Source organism: Eriocheir sinensis, unplaced genomic scaffold, assembly GCF_024679095.1.
Source record: "Eriocheir sinensis breed Jianghai 21 unplaced genomic scaffold, ASM2467909v1 Scaffold97, whole genome shotgun sequence".
In the NCBI taxonomy this organism is placed as follows: Eukaryota; Metazoa; Arthropoda; class Malacostraca; order Decapoda; family Varunidae; genus Eriocheir; species Eriocheir sinensis.
The window spans coordinates 37,141-53,648 of record NW_026112352.1 but is presented as its reverse complement, the minus strand read 5'-3'; the positions used below and the strand labels follow the sequence as shown (position 1 = coordinate 53,648).

The following is a 16,508-nucleotide window of genomic DNA, read 5'->3' as shown; positions in this document are numbered from 1 at the left end:
ACACACACACAGGAAGGGAAGATGCTTGAGAGACATAAAGAAATATCGCTTCCCCCAAAGAAATATAGAGGTTTGGAACAGACTAGGTGAGGATGTAGTATCGGCGAGGAGTGTGCAAAGCTTTAAGGAAAAGTTGGATAAATATAGACACGGAGACGGGACCACACGAGCGTAAACCCCAGGCCCTGTAAAACTATAACTAGGTAAATACAACTAGGTAAATACACACACACACACACACTAAGGGGTAAATTACGGTGATGAAAAGTATGACTGATGAATATAGCTAATATGTACTAATATCCATCGAAAATCAATATTGCGGGCGAGAGACAAGTAAGAGACTGGAAGGATGAGGAAGGTTATAGTGGGGAAATCAAGGAGGAGGAGGAGGCAGACAATGATGAAAGAAATGGGGTCATCGCTATTACAAAACGACAACGACGACCACTCCTAATGACGACCTCTTCGGTAACTAGTTTGAACGAGTCTGAAGCTTTCCCTGCCAACACAAGAATAGTTTTCTACTCGTGTTGTTTTCAAGTTTTATTACTTTATTTATAGTAACTAATCGTCATCATTATCTGGCTGGATAATGCTGAACGGATGAAGACATGTGGCTCGAAGATAAGTTTGCTTGCTACGACCCTTGAACGATGAACAATAATACCAACAAAAGAACGCATTGCGGACTATTATATTTTTTGTTTCACTACGAGATATTGTGACTGCTCTTTCGGCCACCTCTTCGGATTCTTTACAGGAGCAGCGAGTAGCGGGCCTTTTTTTTTTATTGTTGTTTCCTTTTTTTTGTGCCCTTGTGCTGTCTCCTTTGCTATATAAAAAAAATAAAAAAATACGACCTTCTGGAATGCGTACATGACGGACACAAAGAGTCGACCTATGATGAAACCAACGGTGTCTGTCATGCTGCGAAAAGTGTTGATATTATTATTGTTGCTGTTGTTACCTTATACTGCCACTGCTGTGATATGAGTACTGATACCACACACATGTACACAAAAGAAAAAGTCTTCTATTCTATTATTTGTTAAAAAATTATAAACTGTTTTCTTAACCCCACGTCGCAGCTCTGAGTAAAGCTAACATTCTTTATCGACCCACACACATGCACACAAAAGAAAAAGTCTTCTATTCCATTATTTGTTGAAAAAATTATAAACTGTTTTCTTAACCCCACGTCGCAGCTCTGAGTAAAGCTAACATTCTTTATCGACCCACACACATGTACACAATAGGAAAAGTCTTCTATTCTATTATTTGTTGAAAAAATTATAAACTGTTTTCTTAACCCCACGTCGCAGCTCTGAGTAAAGCTAACATTCTTTATCGGCCCACACACATGTACACAATAGGAAAAGTCTTCTATTCTATTATTTGTTGAAAAAATTATAAACTGTTTTCTTAACCCCACGTCGCAGCTCTGAGTAAAGCTAACATTCTTTATCGGCCCACACACATGTACACAATAGGAAAAGTCTTCTATTCCATTATTTGTTGAAAAAAAATTTAAACTGTCTTCTTAACCCTACATCGCAGCTCTGAGTAAAGCTAACATTCTTTATCGGCCCACACACATGTACACAATAGGAAAAGTCTTCTATTCCATTATTTGTTGAAAAAATAAACTGTCTTTTTAACCCTACGTCGCAGCTCTGAATAAACCTAACATTCTTTATCGATTGTAAGCGGTATCAGCGGTCTTGTGTAACTAGCTATCACTAAGTTATATAAATACGTACGTTACTTAACTATAGTGAAACCAAATTGTCGAGTCCGTTTTGGCGTTGGCTCCCGCGGGTCAATTTCTCCCCTCTGCTCTGCCACACAGTCCCAACACCTATTTTTTCCTCTCATATGTTACCTATAGCTTACATATGAGAGGAAGAGAGAGGTGTTGGGACTGTGTGGCAAAGAAAATGGGAGGATAGGACCCGCGGGAGCCTACGCCAGATTGGCCTCGACATATATGGAAGACTATAGCTACATATCACTAATAGCGGGCTTTTGAGTAGCGGGCTTTTTTCACATTTGTTACCTTCTTTTATGCCCTTGAACTGACCCCTCTGCTGTAAAAAAAAAAAATAAAAAAAAAAAAATAATAATAATAATAATAATAATAATAATAATAATAATAATAATAATAATAATAATAATAATAATAATAATAATAATAATAATAATAATAATAATAATAATAAATGCCCCTGATTCAGACCCACACTTTACTGGTCTCGTTACGGCCGGCCATTAAGGGTCGTATTTTAAAACATTTCGTCGCCCAAGTTCACGTATATGACATGGCTTTTGTGGGAGCTGTAGGTCTTTCCAGGGGTAGTTTTATGACCCTGGTGGTAGTTTGACCCTTCTTCTGTGCCATGAACCTTAAAAAACACTCATGAACAACAGACTGATCCCCTCTTTGACCTTTAGAAATAGTTGATGTGAGAAGCGATGGTGTCTTAAAATGCGGCCCTAATTATCTTGGGTGCTAAATGATTTTGCCCTAACGTTCACTTTAGAGATGTATGAATTAATAATTGCTCCGCATGTAACTGATCTCTTATAAGTCCCCCGATACTGTTACACATGATAGTGATCTCGCTGAGCCCACTGATCAGCTTTCTTTAACCTGTCATGAGTTACTAATCCTGCTACGTATAAAAACAATATCTTATCAAAGCTTTCGATCCTCCTAGAGACGCCACTGATCTCGTTATGCCCACAATCATCTCGTTCTTTAAAGTAGCAATGTCGCAGTTAACTTAAATCGGTTGACGCATGTAACAACAACAACAACAACAACTACTACTACTACTACTTTTAGCAATATTTTTTTATATTCTTTATTTCCTCTCTGACTGGGACTTTTTTTTATTATTATTTAGCTAATTTTTATTTCTCATTTTCATTTGTTGTCTTTATCTTTTTTTCTTTCTTTTTTATCTTTCCTTGTATCTTGTTAGCTTTCCTTTACTACTACTACTACTACTACTACTACTACTACTACTACTACAACTACTACTACTACTACTCATAATATTAACAAGTCACGAGGGTTACTAACGGCCTCCTTGCCTGTCACGGATTCTGTATACAGCTGTCATTCTCTCTCTCTCTCTCTCTCTCTCTCTCTCTCTCTCTCTCTCTCTCTCTCTCTCTCTCTCTCTCTCTCACACACACACACACACACTCAAGGACGAGGTAACCGGGGCGAGCTTGCGGGCGGGGCGGCTCCGGTTGACCACCCTCCCCCTGCCCCAGCCCCGTACCCCAGCCTGGCCCACCCCCGAACCCACCCCAGCAGCTCACCATCCGTATCCTCTCAAACGGTTATTTTTAGCCGTTAAGAGCACGGTGTGGATGGCCCGGGTGAGGTGGTGGTGGTGATGGTGGTGGGTGTGGTGATGAAGATGGCGGTGGTGGTGGTGGTGGTGGATTCAGGTGGTGTTAGAGGGGGCAGAAGTGAGCTATGTTGAGGGGCGTGGGATAAGACGTGAAAAGTGAGGAGGAGGAGGAGGAGGAGGAGGAGGAGGAGGAGGAGGAGGAGGAGGAGGAGGGGAGAAACAGGAGGAGGAAGAGGAGGAGGAGGAGAGCAGGAAGAGGAGGAGGAGGAGGAGGAAGGGAGCAGCAAGAGAAGGAAAAAGAGAAGGAAGAAGAAGAGGAGGAGGAGGAGGAGGAGGAGGAAGGGAGCAGCAAGAGAAGGAGGAGGAGGAGGAGGAGGAGGAGGAGGAGGAGGAGGGGGAAGAAGAGGAGGAGGAATGTGAGATTAACTAAGGTGCCTGGGTCAGGTGCGTGAAAAATGAGAACAAATAGGAGAAGGACCAGGAGGAGGAGGAGGAGGAGGAGGAGGAGGAGGAGGAGGGAGAGGAGAAAGATACTGGCAATAACTTACGAAGCGGAGATGGATGGAGGAAAAGTAAAAATAAATCATAGTGTTGAATATAATAAAGTAAACAAGGAAGATAAGAATGACAAAAACAAAACAAAATGAGTACAGATAATTATAAGTGAAGCTAACTAAAAAGAATGATAAAAAACAAAACAAAATGAGGCTAGAGTGTGAACGCAACAACAAAAAAAATGATAAAAAAAATAACATGAAATTAGGGAGCGGCGGCGGGGCTGAGATTGGCGATAATGGTGTTAATAACTGCAAGGGGATGAGGAAGTAAAACAAGAGTGAGGATAATTATCTCGCTAAAGGAGGAGGCGTAAGGAGCGGCGAAGACAGTAATTAAGAACAACGAAAACACGGACAGGAAGCATGTGTTAGGATGAAGGAAAAAGAGAGAGAGAGAGAGAGAGAGAGAGAGAGAGAGAGAGAGAGAGAGAGAGAGAGAGAGAGAGGAAGATAATTAATACAAAGAAAAATAACGATAACAAGGATAATAATTAGGGTTGTCTTGAAAGGATGTTAGAAGAGAAGGAGGAGGAGGAGGAGAATGAGGAGGATTAGGAGAAGAAGAATGAGGAGGAGAAGGAGGAGGAGGAGGAGAAGAATGGGGAGATGGAGGAGGAGAAGAATGAGGAGATGGAGAAGGAGGAGAAGAAGAATGAGGAAGAAGAGGAGGAGAAGGAGGAGGTGGAGGAGAAGAATGAGGAGATGGAGGAGGAGGAGAAGAAGAATGAGGAGATGGAGGAGGAGGAGAAGAATGAGGAGATGGAGGAGGAGGAGAAGAAGAATGAGGAAGAAGAGGAGGAGATGGAGGAGGAGGAGGAGAACATAAGTGATGGAGGAATCTAAATCGAGAGAGGGTGTCAGAAAAGGAGGAGGAGGAGGAGGAGGAGGAGAGCAAAGGTTATAGAGAAATCAAGATCTGCTAGAGGGGATGTCAGAAGAGGAGGAGGAGGAGAACAACGGTGATGGAGGAATTGAGATCGAGTGTGGGAGAGTCTTGAAGGACGCGGAGAGTAAGAATGAGAGTGAGGAAGAATGGAGGCTATACGGGTGAGGGGTCAGGGTGGTGGGTGGGTGATTGACAGCCTGATAACGTGTGTGTGTGTGTGTGTGTGTGCGCGTGAGAGAAAGAGAGAGAGAGAGAGAGAGAGAGAGAGAGAGAGAGAGAGAGAGAGAGAGAGAGAGAGAGAGAGAGAGAGAGAGAGAGAGTCTGCCCATTTTTAATCTAGAAGTAAACGAAATCAAATACCCAGCAACGAGAGAGAGAGAGAGAGAGAGAGAGAGAGAGAGAGAGAGAGAGAGAGAGAGAGAGAGAGAGAGAGAGAGAGAGAGAGAGCTGTTTGTTTTTGTTGTACGTGAATGGACGAAGAAAAAAAGGAAGAAAAAGTGATGACAGCGAAAGGGGCAGTTTTTTTTGTGTTGTTTTACTTGCAAGAACGAAGAAGGAAGAAAGGTCAAGGGAGAGAGAGAGAGAGAGAGAGAGAGAGAGAGAGAGAGAGAGAGAGAGAGATAATGGAAAGATGAATGCATATTTCCTCCCTGTTTGCCTTGTCTTGTAAGCCCCAAACACATGTCGCAACCCACCACTCCCATCCCCAATACGATCAACAAGATGCCACCCCCAACACCCCATCACCCTACCCCAGTCACCCCCAACGCCCCATCACTCTACCCCAGTCACCCCCAAGACCCCAACACCCCATCAGCCTAACCCCACCCTCTCCCAAGGTCACCCAAGACGCCCCAGCTGCTGCCCTCCAGGTGGTCACGAGCCCTCGAGACCCGGGTTAGTGAAAGGGTCGCCACAGGAGGTCTGGGATAGGATGCACTCGAAGGAATCCTACTCCTCGTCCTCCTCTTCCTGTGTCTGCTGTTGTTTGTTCTTCCTTTGTGTCTCCTAATTTGATTATTTTCTCATGTTATCATTCATTACGTCGTTGAACTCTTTTGTTTCTTATTTTTCCGCTATATATTCTCCGGTTTCCTCTTCCTCTTTATCCTTGTTCGCTCCTATTCTCTCTTTTTTTTTATCATTTTTATCATTTTTTGCGCTACATATTCTCCGGTTTCCTCTTCCTCTTTATCCTAGTTCACTCCTATTCTCTTTTTTTTTTTATCATTTTTATCATTTTTTGCGCTACATATTCTCCAGTTTCCTCTTCCTCTTTATCCTTGTTCGCTCCTATTCTCTTTTTTTTTTATCATTTTTATCATTTTTTGCGCTGCATATTCTCCGGTTTTCTCTTCCTCTTTATCCTAGTTCGCTCCTATTCTCTTTTTTTTTTATCATTTTTATCATTTTTTGCGCTGCATATTCTCCGGTTTTCTCTTCCTCTTTATCCTAGTTCACTCCTATTCTCTCTTTTTTTTTATCATTTTTTGCGCAACATATTCTACGGTTTTCTCTTCCTCTTTATCCTAGTTCACTCCTATTCTCTTTTTTTATCATTTTTTATCATTTTTATCATTTTTTACGCTACATATTCTCCGGTTTTCTCTTCCTCTTTATCCTAGTTCACTCCTATTCTCTCTTTTTTTTATCATTCATCACGTCATTGAACTCTTTTACTTCTCATTCTCCTTTTAATCCTTTCACCTAATAATTTTTTGATCGTCCTATCCTTTCTTCCTGCTCATCCTTGTACTTCTGCTTCTTCACTCTCCTCTTTCCTTCCTGCTCATCCTTGTACTTCTGCTTCTTCACTCTCCTCTTTCCTTCCTGCTCATCCTTGTACTTCTACCTCGTCACTCTCCTTCTCCTTCCTGCTCATCCTTGTACTTCTACCTCGTCACTCTCCTTCTCCTTCCTGCTCATCCTTGTACTTCTGCCTCGTCACTCTCCTTCTCCTACCAGCTCAACCTTGTCGTTCTCCCTCGTCACTCCTTCTCATTACTGCTCATCCTTGTACTTCTACCTCGTCACTCTCCTTCTCCTTCCTGCTCATCCTTGTACTTCTGCCTCGTCACTCTCCTTCTCCTTCCTGCTCATCCTTGTACTTCTACCTCGTCACTCTCCTTCTCCTTCCTGCTCATCCTTGTACTTCTACCTCGTCACTCTCCTTCTCCTTCCTGCTCATCCTTGTACTTCTGCCTCGTCACTCTCCTTCTCCTTCCTGCTCATCCTTGTACTTCTACCTCGTCACTCTCCTTCTCCTTCCTGCTCATCCTTGTACTTCTACCTCGTCACTCTCCTTCTCCTTCCTGCTCATCCTTGTACTTCTACCTCGTCACTCTCCTTCTCCTTCCTGCTCATCCTTGTACTTCTGCCTCGTCACTCTCCTTCTCCTTCCTGCTCATCCTTGTACTTCTGCCTCGTCACTCTCCTTCTCCTTCCTGCTCATCCTTGTACTTCTGCCTCGTCACTCTCCTTCTCCTTCCTGCTCATCCTTGTACTTCTGCTTCTTCACTCTCCTTCTCCTTCCTGCTCATACTTGTACTTCTGCTTCTTCACTCTCCTTCTCCTTCCTGCTCATACTTGTACTTCTGCTTCTTCACTCTCCTTCTCCTTCCTGCTCATCCTTGTACTTCTGCTTCGTCACTCTCCTTCTCCTTCCTGCTCATCCTTGTACTTCTACCTCGTCACTCTCCTTCTCCTTCCTGCTCATCCTTGTACATCTACCTCTATCCTCTTTCCTTCCTGCTCATTTTCGTACTTCTGCCTCGTCACTCTCCTCCTCCTTTACTACTTCACTCTACTTCTCCTCCCTTCTCCCCGCCCCCTCCTCCTCCTCCTCCTCCTTGCTCTCACAGTGACCTCATTACGTGACTGTCCCTCTCAACCACTCCACGCCATGCTTATTATTCTTCTCTTCACCTGTCCATCTACCTGCAACTACTCGTCTCTGTCTCTTATTCTCTATTAACCACTTATCACTTATACTGTTTATCCTCCTCCTCCTCCTCCTCCTCCTTCCTTCCTCTCCATAACAAGACGTGATTCAGCTTATTTCTCCGTTCTCATCGTTAAGTCTAATTCCGTCTTTTCATCCTTCTTGGTTGTTAGTCACCCCAAGCATCTTCCTTTACTCTTTAAATGTAAGGAACTGCTATTAATCTCTCTCTCTCTCTCTCTCTCTCTCTCTCTCTCTCTCTCTCTCTCTCTCTCTCTCTCTCTCTCCACTTATCTATCTCCTTTTTTTTAATTCTCTCTCTATCTTTCCATCTATCTATCTCTCAACTTATCTATCTCCTTTTTTTAATTCGCCCCTCTCTCTCTCTCTCTCTCTCTCTCTCTCTCTCTCTCTCTCTCTCTCTCTCTCCATTTAACGATCTCTCTCTCTTTCATTCGTCCTTCACTCCTTCCTCTTCCTTCTCCATATACGTCAAGCTTTCCTTCCTCCTTTACGTGTTTTCCTAACTTCCCTCCAAACACACCGGAGGGAGGGAGGGATCGAGGGTATTTCCTCCCTCCCTCTTACCTGTCACACACCTGTTATTTCCTCTCAAATAATAAACGTAAACGTCATCATTACTTTTCGGGCAAGATGCACGTAGAATCTCTCTCTCGCTCTCTCTCTCTCTCTCTCTCTCTCTCTCTCTCTCTCTCTCTCTCTCTCTCTCACCCTACCTACCAGCATACCTAACTTGAAACCTATCTTCCTCACCCCCCAGATCCCTCCGTCCCGCTCTCCGCCTGACCAACCCGGATCCCTGAGGGTATACGCACTCCTCCTCCTCCATTGCACCTTACCTAATGACCACTCCACAACCGGATCGAGATATAGCAGAGCCGCAGAGGAGGAGGAGGAGGGGTGGGAGGGAGAGGCAATGCAGGCACTCAGGAGGAACGCTGTGCAGACGCAGACAATGACGCAGATTTAGCATAACGACTAAGTAAACAAACGTCTGCAGGTCTTATAGCTTTTCTTGATCAAATCTCATCCCCGTCGCTAAGTTCACCGTACTGTATTCGCACGAGCCGGATGACCTTTAACTCTGTTCATTCTAGAAGGAACAAAAAGCCGCGCAGGGTTCTAGGTGACCTCTACCACGTATCCATAAACTGACCACCTTTGGGCGCTGCCTCGGGTCGTCTGTCCTTGCCAAGCCACCTCGAAATTCACACCACTACAGTATAATGTTGATGCATACTTATGTGGTTGATTCTCATTATTCTAGAGTTCTGAACATTGTAAGTGGAGCAGGGCCCAGATGTTTCATATGTATGTAAATAAACTTTCAGTAGGTCAGCTGCTGACGTTCAAGAAATAAAATATAATATTCAGTTGGAGTGCTCCTTCAGTTAATGAACTGGATGCCGGGTCGCAGCTAATTAGCACTCCCGAAGGTGATATTTTCTAATTATCTTTTATTTGTTATCTTGAGTAAAATATATTTCCATAACTATCATCATTATTTTTATCATTATTATTATTACATGTATTATTATTATTATTACACGTATTATCATCATTATTATCATTATCATTATTATTATTATTAGTAGTAGTAGTAGTAGTAGTACGAGAAAACTACTACTACTACTACTACTACTACTACTACTACTAATAATAATAATAATAATAACGATGATGATGATGATGATGATTGTTATATCATGAAGTATTAGTTTTCATCCTAGGATTTCCTACTTCTTTGAGAGCAACGTCACTATTTCTATTTTTTATATACCGGTATATTTCTTCCGCAATCTATTTAATTCATGCTATGTTGCTCTTACTCCATGACTACGAATATATTCTGCCTGGTTGCATTACAACAAGGCACCCTCCGTTGTTTGTATTTCACTCCTCTCCCATCTCACGTTTTAATCAACTGTTTACACGATCACGGCCCCGTTTATTTTTGTATGTCTTTTGTCTGACATCGCGCTCCTTCATAAGACATCTTTACTACTTTTTTCATCCTTCACTCACTAGAACGTTGCAGCTTTACGCTAACCTCTCTCTCTCTCTCTCTCTCTCTCTCTCTCTCTCTCTCTCTCTCTCTCTCACACACACACACACACACACACACACACACACACACACATCCCGCTGGTTTTCCTTTCGTTTTACTCCGTGGTTTACATTAATTTGCATATAACAATTCTCACTTGCTCGCAACAACACTGAACTAACAAAATCCTTCTATGTCCAGCTTCCCTTTTCCTCCCCTCACGTGGTCCATACTTCCCAGGTGACATATATACAGGTAGGTCAGCAACTACGGGACCACCTGATCGACAAGGACACACGCTACGGGTTTACAGGTAGGTCTTACAGGGGTGTTGAGGGGAGGTGGGGCGGGGCAACAAGAAGTGGGTAGGGGGGAGAGAGAGGAGGGGAGTGGGAAAAAGGGAGAAGGTTGGGATGCTGGGACGGGGAAAGGATGGGGAGGGACGCGTTACTAAGTACTACCCACCCTGCAATGACCCTCCTCCTCCTCCTCCTTTGCTCTCCTTCGCTCTCTTCTCCCTCCCTATCACGTTCCTTTCGCATTCCATGAATCTCTCTCTCTCTCTCTCTCTCTCTCTCTCTCTCTCTCTCTCTCTCTCTCTCTCTCTCTCTCTCTCTCTCAAGGTCATAAAAATCTTGGCCGCCCATGTCCCTTTCGTGGCAGCCTCATAACCCCGCGGCGGGGGTGGCGGGGGAGGAGGAGAGACGAAGAACAATGAAGGGAAGGTAGAGAGGTAGGTTGAGGAGAGGAGAGGAGAGGAGAGGAGAAGAGAGGAAAGGAGAGGAGAGGAAAGCAGAGGAGAGGAGAGGAGAGCAGAGGAGGAGAAAGGAGAGGAGAGGTGAGGTAGGGTCGAAGAGGTGGACGGAATATTATTAAAGTTTAAGGTATGTGGTGGGAATTCTCTCTCTCTCTCTCTCTCTCTCTCTCTCTCTCTCTCTCTCTCTCTCACACACACACACACACACACACACATTTACACATAGATCAAACAATGCTTAAACACTTTCAATTTCCAGTTTCATAATATTTACACTTGAACATAATTGCGTGTGTGTGTGTGTGTGTGTGTGTGTGTGTGTGTGTGTGTGTGTGTTATTTGTTATAATTGTTTAGGTACATGATATTGAGAGAGAGAGAGAGAGAGAGAGAGAGAGAGAGAGAGAGAGAGAGAGAGAGAGAGAGAGAGAGAGAGAGAGAGAGAGAGAGAGAGGCTGGGGGGAGAGAAGTCCTCTTGGGAGTGATTCACCAGTAAAGGGGGTGGGGGGGGGATGTGGCCTTTCCAACCTCCATGTGGCGTAACACCTTCACTTTGACATCCTGGGGGCAGGGAGGAGCAGGGAGGGGCGGGGCACAGCTTGGGGAGGGCAGGAGTGGGGCACGAATCAGGGGAAGGATGAAACTGGGGAGGGACATGGGTAAGGAGGGTAAATAGATGTTTCTGGGGTAATGAACCTGGGGAAGACAGAGTGGGGAGGGCTGGGGAAGGAATGGAAATCAAAGTACGGTAGAGTGACAGGTAGGGCATGGGGAATGAGTGAAGGGTGCCCTGCTGAAGCCTTGATGACACACGTAACGCCTTGAGTAGTAGTAGTAGTAGTAGTAGTAGTAGTAGTAGTAGTAGTAGTAGTAGTAGTAATAGAAGTAGTAATAGTAATAGTAGTAGTAGCAGTAGTAGTAGTAGTAGTAGTAGTAGTAGTAGTAATAGTAGTAGTAATAGTAGTATAGTAATAGTAATAGTAATAGTAGTAGTAATAGTAATAGTAGTAGTAATAGTAATAGTAGTAGTAGTAATAGTAGTAGCAGCAATGGTGGTGGTGGTGGAGGCATACAAGAGAGCTGGACATCGTTATCAGCCACAGGAAGCTTGCACTATCACACTCCCTCGACAACATCCCCTCCCCGTTGCGTCACCACCACCACCACCACCACTACCATATACTTTAACTGTATTGCTGTTTGCTTCACCACCATCACAAAGGCACACTACTGAACACACTAACACCGCCTTTGTGCCATCTCTTCACAGCCCATATATAATTATTACCATCCCATTTTTTTTTTTTTTTTTTACACCAACCACTATTTTTCGTTTCTCATAACACACACACACACACACACACGAAGCTCCGTATCACAATGGTTATCCCGCTCGATTCGTAACCGATGAGTCACAGGTTCGATTCCCGAGGGGAGCTGAGACCAATGGGTAATCCTTCCATCTGCGGCCCTGTGCACCCAACTGGGAATGGGTATCGGGTGTCAGTCAGAGGTCGTGTTCCGCCCCTCAAGGTGGTGATCTGGCATCGCTAAAGGAGAGTAACCCAAGAGTGAAAAGCCAAGGCTGATCCGGGACACTAAGGTCGGCTTTATAAGACACTTTCGCTTCTCACATCAACTATTTCTAGAGGTCAAAGAGGGGATCAATCGGGTTCTAATGAGTGTTTCTTTAGGTTCACGGCGCAGAAGAAGGGTCAAACTACCACCAGGGTCATAAAACTGCTCCTGGAAATGCCCTAAACTCGTATGAAAGCCTTGTCAAATATGTGAACTTGGGGGACGAAATGTTTAGTATACGGCGCTAAGTTTGTAATTCTGTCCAGTATGACGAAAGTAGGTGAATTACACACACACACACACACACACACACACACACATACAGAGGCATACTTATACAAGCACCCTCCTCAGCAACACTAAACAAGACAAACAACAGGAGCACTACTACCACGACGCATCGCAACACATTGATCGAAACTCGGGTGTTCACACGGCAACACCACCACCGCCGTAGCAACATCTCAAGAGGAAGGAAAAGGAGGTTGGCAGCCCCTCAGTGACCCTTATTAACCCCCACCCCCTCCCCATTATCCTTATCTTCACCGCGGCAGGAGGACAAGTCTTCATCACTTTATCGCAAGTCCTCAGGTTATCGCTAGAAATGTCGTAATCACATCCAGCCTGATATCACAATCCTCTTATAACACTAATGCACAAAATTCCACATTACATATAAAATTACAACTTTAAAAGGGCAAAGGTATGTTGATGTCATTTCAAAGCAACGTATGAGTCGTGTTTTAAAGTACAAGGTCGTGTTATTGCCATCACTGCATTAGTATACTTTTGTCAACACCGTAAGTATTACAGGACTCTTTTTCAGGTCGTAATACGTCACATTAGCGCACAACACCGCGTCACAGCACAGCACAATCCAGGTCGTTACAAGTAGTGTCACCGGGACGGGCCACCAAGCCAGACGTTGGAGGGAACAGGAGGAGGAGGAGGATGGGAGGGCAAGCCGCGCCAAGCTGCCTCCTCTACAGCCGCCGCCGGGACGCATTGATCGCGATGGTGGCGGTGGTGGTGGTAGTGGGGACGTCTCGTGGTGGTTGGTGATAGTGGTAAGGGTGTCCTGCATCCCTCACCACCCCTCCGCTCCTCCCCCTCCACTATGGATTTTCCTGAGCACGCACCGCCCCGCACACACACCCGGGCCGCACACACTCACCCCACAGCGGCTCTCACATGACTGAAAGACACGAGTGTGCGAGACTCCGAGAGCTCCGAGTCTCCAGCAGCGGCTCGGCACTCTCTCTCTGGTCAGCCCTGGAAGCGTGCGATTGGTCACCTCTAGCCGTGACGTCACCCCTTGAGGCTCCGATTGGCTTAGCGCGTTGGATGACGCCACGGTTATCGTTATCTGAGAGAGGAGGGAGAAGGGAGGGCAAGGAGAGGAAAGAGGAGGAAGAAGTCCGGAAGAAAACACACACTTTTAAGTAATGAGAGAAGAGACAGAACGATGAGGAGCCAGCGCCAGCGATATATAAAATAAAGTATATTTCGCAGAAAGAAACCTCAGGCATGGTGCATCTGGGAACAATGTTACGGACCGAGCTGGGGGAGCTACGCCGATCAGGGATTAGGGGAGGAGGAGGGGAAGAGCTCGGGAGGCGAAGAAGGGGGAGGAGGGAGGGAAGCGCTGCCGAAGGGGGTGTGGCGCGTCAAAACACACCCACGCGGCGGAGGGTCGGGTCTGGACGAGGCGGGGCGGGGCGGGGCACAGGACTCCAGAACACACATGCCAAAGTGTGCACGCGGCCTGCTCTCACCCCATCTGGAGCCACACAAGGCGGCCCACAACTCACAATGATAGTACATAAAGGCAGTGTTTCTGTGGTGGAAGGCGGCAGCGGAGAATATTACTTCCTGACCCGCTTTCTATCAACCTCTTCTTTGTTGCCACTTCAAGCTACGGTGACAGCCAGGAGTAAACAAAGGAGCTATTAGGAGGCTGTGCTTTTGGCCTAGTTCAGCAGGGAAGGTGAAGGACATGTAATTATTTCTTGGCTCCTCGCAACCTTTTCTTTGTCATTACAAGCTCCATAACCAGTGGTGAAGGCCCAAAGTAAGCAAAAGAACTCTATGAAAGCTGTTTTTGTTTTTGTTCCAGCAGGTGTTGGAGAGGCAGGAAATGAGCTTGTTTTCTCGCTTCTGTGGATGCAGCCTTCACTCCGCTCAGATTCAACGACCTCTGCTTTTCAACGGTATATTTATATCTGTACACACGGCGGCCCAGAACAAACACCAGCACATTCTAAAGGTTGCGTTTCTCTGTTTAGTTCATCAGGTGTTTCATTGTAACTTTGCTAGAGTTGAGGCCGAGCTTTTTTTTTTCTTTTCTTTTTTTGTATTCCTTCTTTTGTTCAGCAGAAGGCAACACAAAAGGCTTGTTTTCTGACTTTTTAGAGTTCATTTATGGCTTCTCCAGAATCGCTTCGTCTTTTATTTATACTCTTTATGTTATTCCTAATCCTTATAAAGATATAAAATTACACCACTCAACAGTATTTTTAGCCCATTCTACGCATCTTTAATTTCCCTACACCCTATGTAAAATATTAAATGATACTTTTGTCTTCCTTGACATAATTACTCGTCTCTTCGACATTAAAAATAAATAAATAAATAAGCAGCATTGTGGATCAACACTTCGTTTCATGGCTTTTCTGAGTGATTCCTTGCCTGTCAATGTTATTTTCAGCCTCTTCGTAACCACTAAACATTTATCTTGCCCTCTAGTAATGATTTTATTTCCCCCTTCACGTTATTTTCTACTCGTACAATAATGTTCCAGGCTCGTTACTGTAAATATATAATTCTGACTAAACGAATAATATCACTTTATAAAGTCACTCCCTATCCCTTAGCTCAGCGCGACGAGTATTGGTTATGCCTGTAGGAGACGTATCGGCGGAGTGAGTCCAACGATATGATTGGGAGCGAAGGAGGAACTTGCACTTAATCAAGGAATGACGCCTTCGCTGTATACATAATAAATATACACCACGCATGCTTTTTTAAACTGTTGATTACTTTTTCTCAATCATACATATCCTTCAAATTAACCTCGTTTCAACGCATACACTCGATTAAAAGAGAATAATTATTACGATCACTCTCATCAGCACCGTTACCGACATCATCATTATCTTCATCTCTAACTCTGATTACCGCATAGGCAGAGTGAGGAACAATGTAAACAAACCAAGTAAAACATAACGGGTGTTGGTAAGTGGATGGGAGGGTGTGGAGGCGGGAGATCAAGTGTTGGACGAACTTTAAAGCTTAATACCGAACTTCGTAATAAGACAGCTGCATCGGTAGTAACTCGTGTGTGTGTGTGTGTGTGTGTGTGTGTGTGTGAATCGTGATCTGGTAGCAACAGCAGCAAAGAGGCGCAGTAAAGGGAAAGGGGCTAAAGGGGAAAGTAGTAGTATTTTTTTATAGTAGTAGTAGTAGTAGTAGTAGTAGTAGTAGTAGTAGTAGTAGTAGTAGTTGTTGGTGTTGGTTTTGCTGCTGTTGTTGTTAGTTATGTAGTAGTAGTAGTAGTAGTAGTAGTAGTAGTAATAGTAGTAGTAGTAGTAGTAGTAGTAGGTAGAAATAGAAGTAGCAGCAGTTGTTGGTGTTGGTCTTGCTGCTGTTGTTGTTAGTTCTGTAGTAGTAGTAGTAGTAGTAGTAGTAGTAGTAAAAGTAGTAGTAGTAGCAGAAGCAGTGGTGTGATAACGAGGAGCAGGGGCGTGGTAGTCAGGTCGTTTACTATTGCAATGGTAAAAAAAAAAAAAAAAAAAATATGGTGGTGTAGTAAGGAGATAATTATGACTGGCTCTGGCGGTGGTGGTGGTGGTGGTGGTGGTGGCGAGTGGTGTGGTGATGTAACATTAAGCGTTGTTGGTGGCACTGCTTCCCTGGTGGTAGTGTCAGTTATTGGGGACAGTGTTTAGCGCTAACCCAAGCCCTCGGAAATGAAACCAATAAAGGCACGACCTAAGTCTATATATACCAAACTGCGACCGGTACGCGCAGGCGGCGGTTTTGGGACGGAGCAACGGGATGACGTCACTTGGAGCCAAAAAAACGGCGGCGTGGGGTGTGAGGGAGGCCATGTTGAAGTGACTGATTTAAATTAGTATGCCTTTCTTCGTTTTCTCCAAATCCCTGTTTCTATATTCTCTAGTTTGGCTCCAAGCAGTGTCACGCATAAACCACGCCTCTGCCGTGTCTCCTCCCACAAACCTGCGCATGACTTGACTTGGTGTATATAGCCTTAGGGCACGACGGTCAATAAAAGCACAGAGGCAAACATAGACTAAATATAACACGGGAAAATAAAGATACGAACACTAGAAAA

General features: G+C 44.5%; 1 long non-coding RNA gene across 4 annotated transcripts; it reads right to left on the bottom strand.

Annotated features, from left to right (window-relative positions):
* Nucleotides 1-6,104: 6,104 nt before the first annotated feature.
* On the bottom strand, nucleotides 6,105-8,113 carry LOC126995055 (uncharacterized). 4 transcript variants are annotated; one of them, XR_007749882.1, is made up of 2 exons: nucleotides 6,838-8,113; nucleotides 6,105-6,751 (listed from the first exon to the last, which is right to left on the bottom strand). It is a non-coding gene; the product is annotated as an uncharacterized LOC126995055 (long non-coding RNA). The 4 variants fall into 4 exon arrangements; XR_007749883.1 differs by having other exon boundaries at nucleotides 6,105-6,707; XR_007749884.1 differs by having other exon boundaries at nucleotides 6,105-6,663.
* Nucleotides 8,114-16,508: the final 8,395 nt, after the last annotated feature.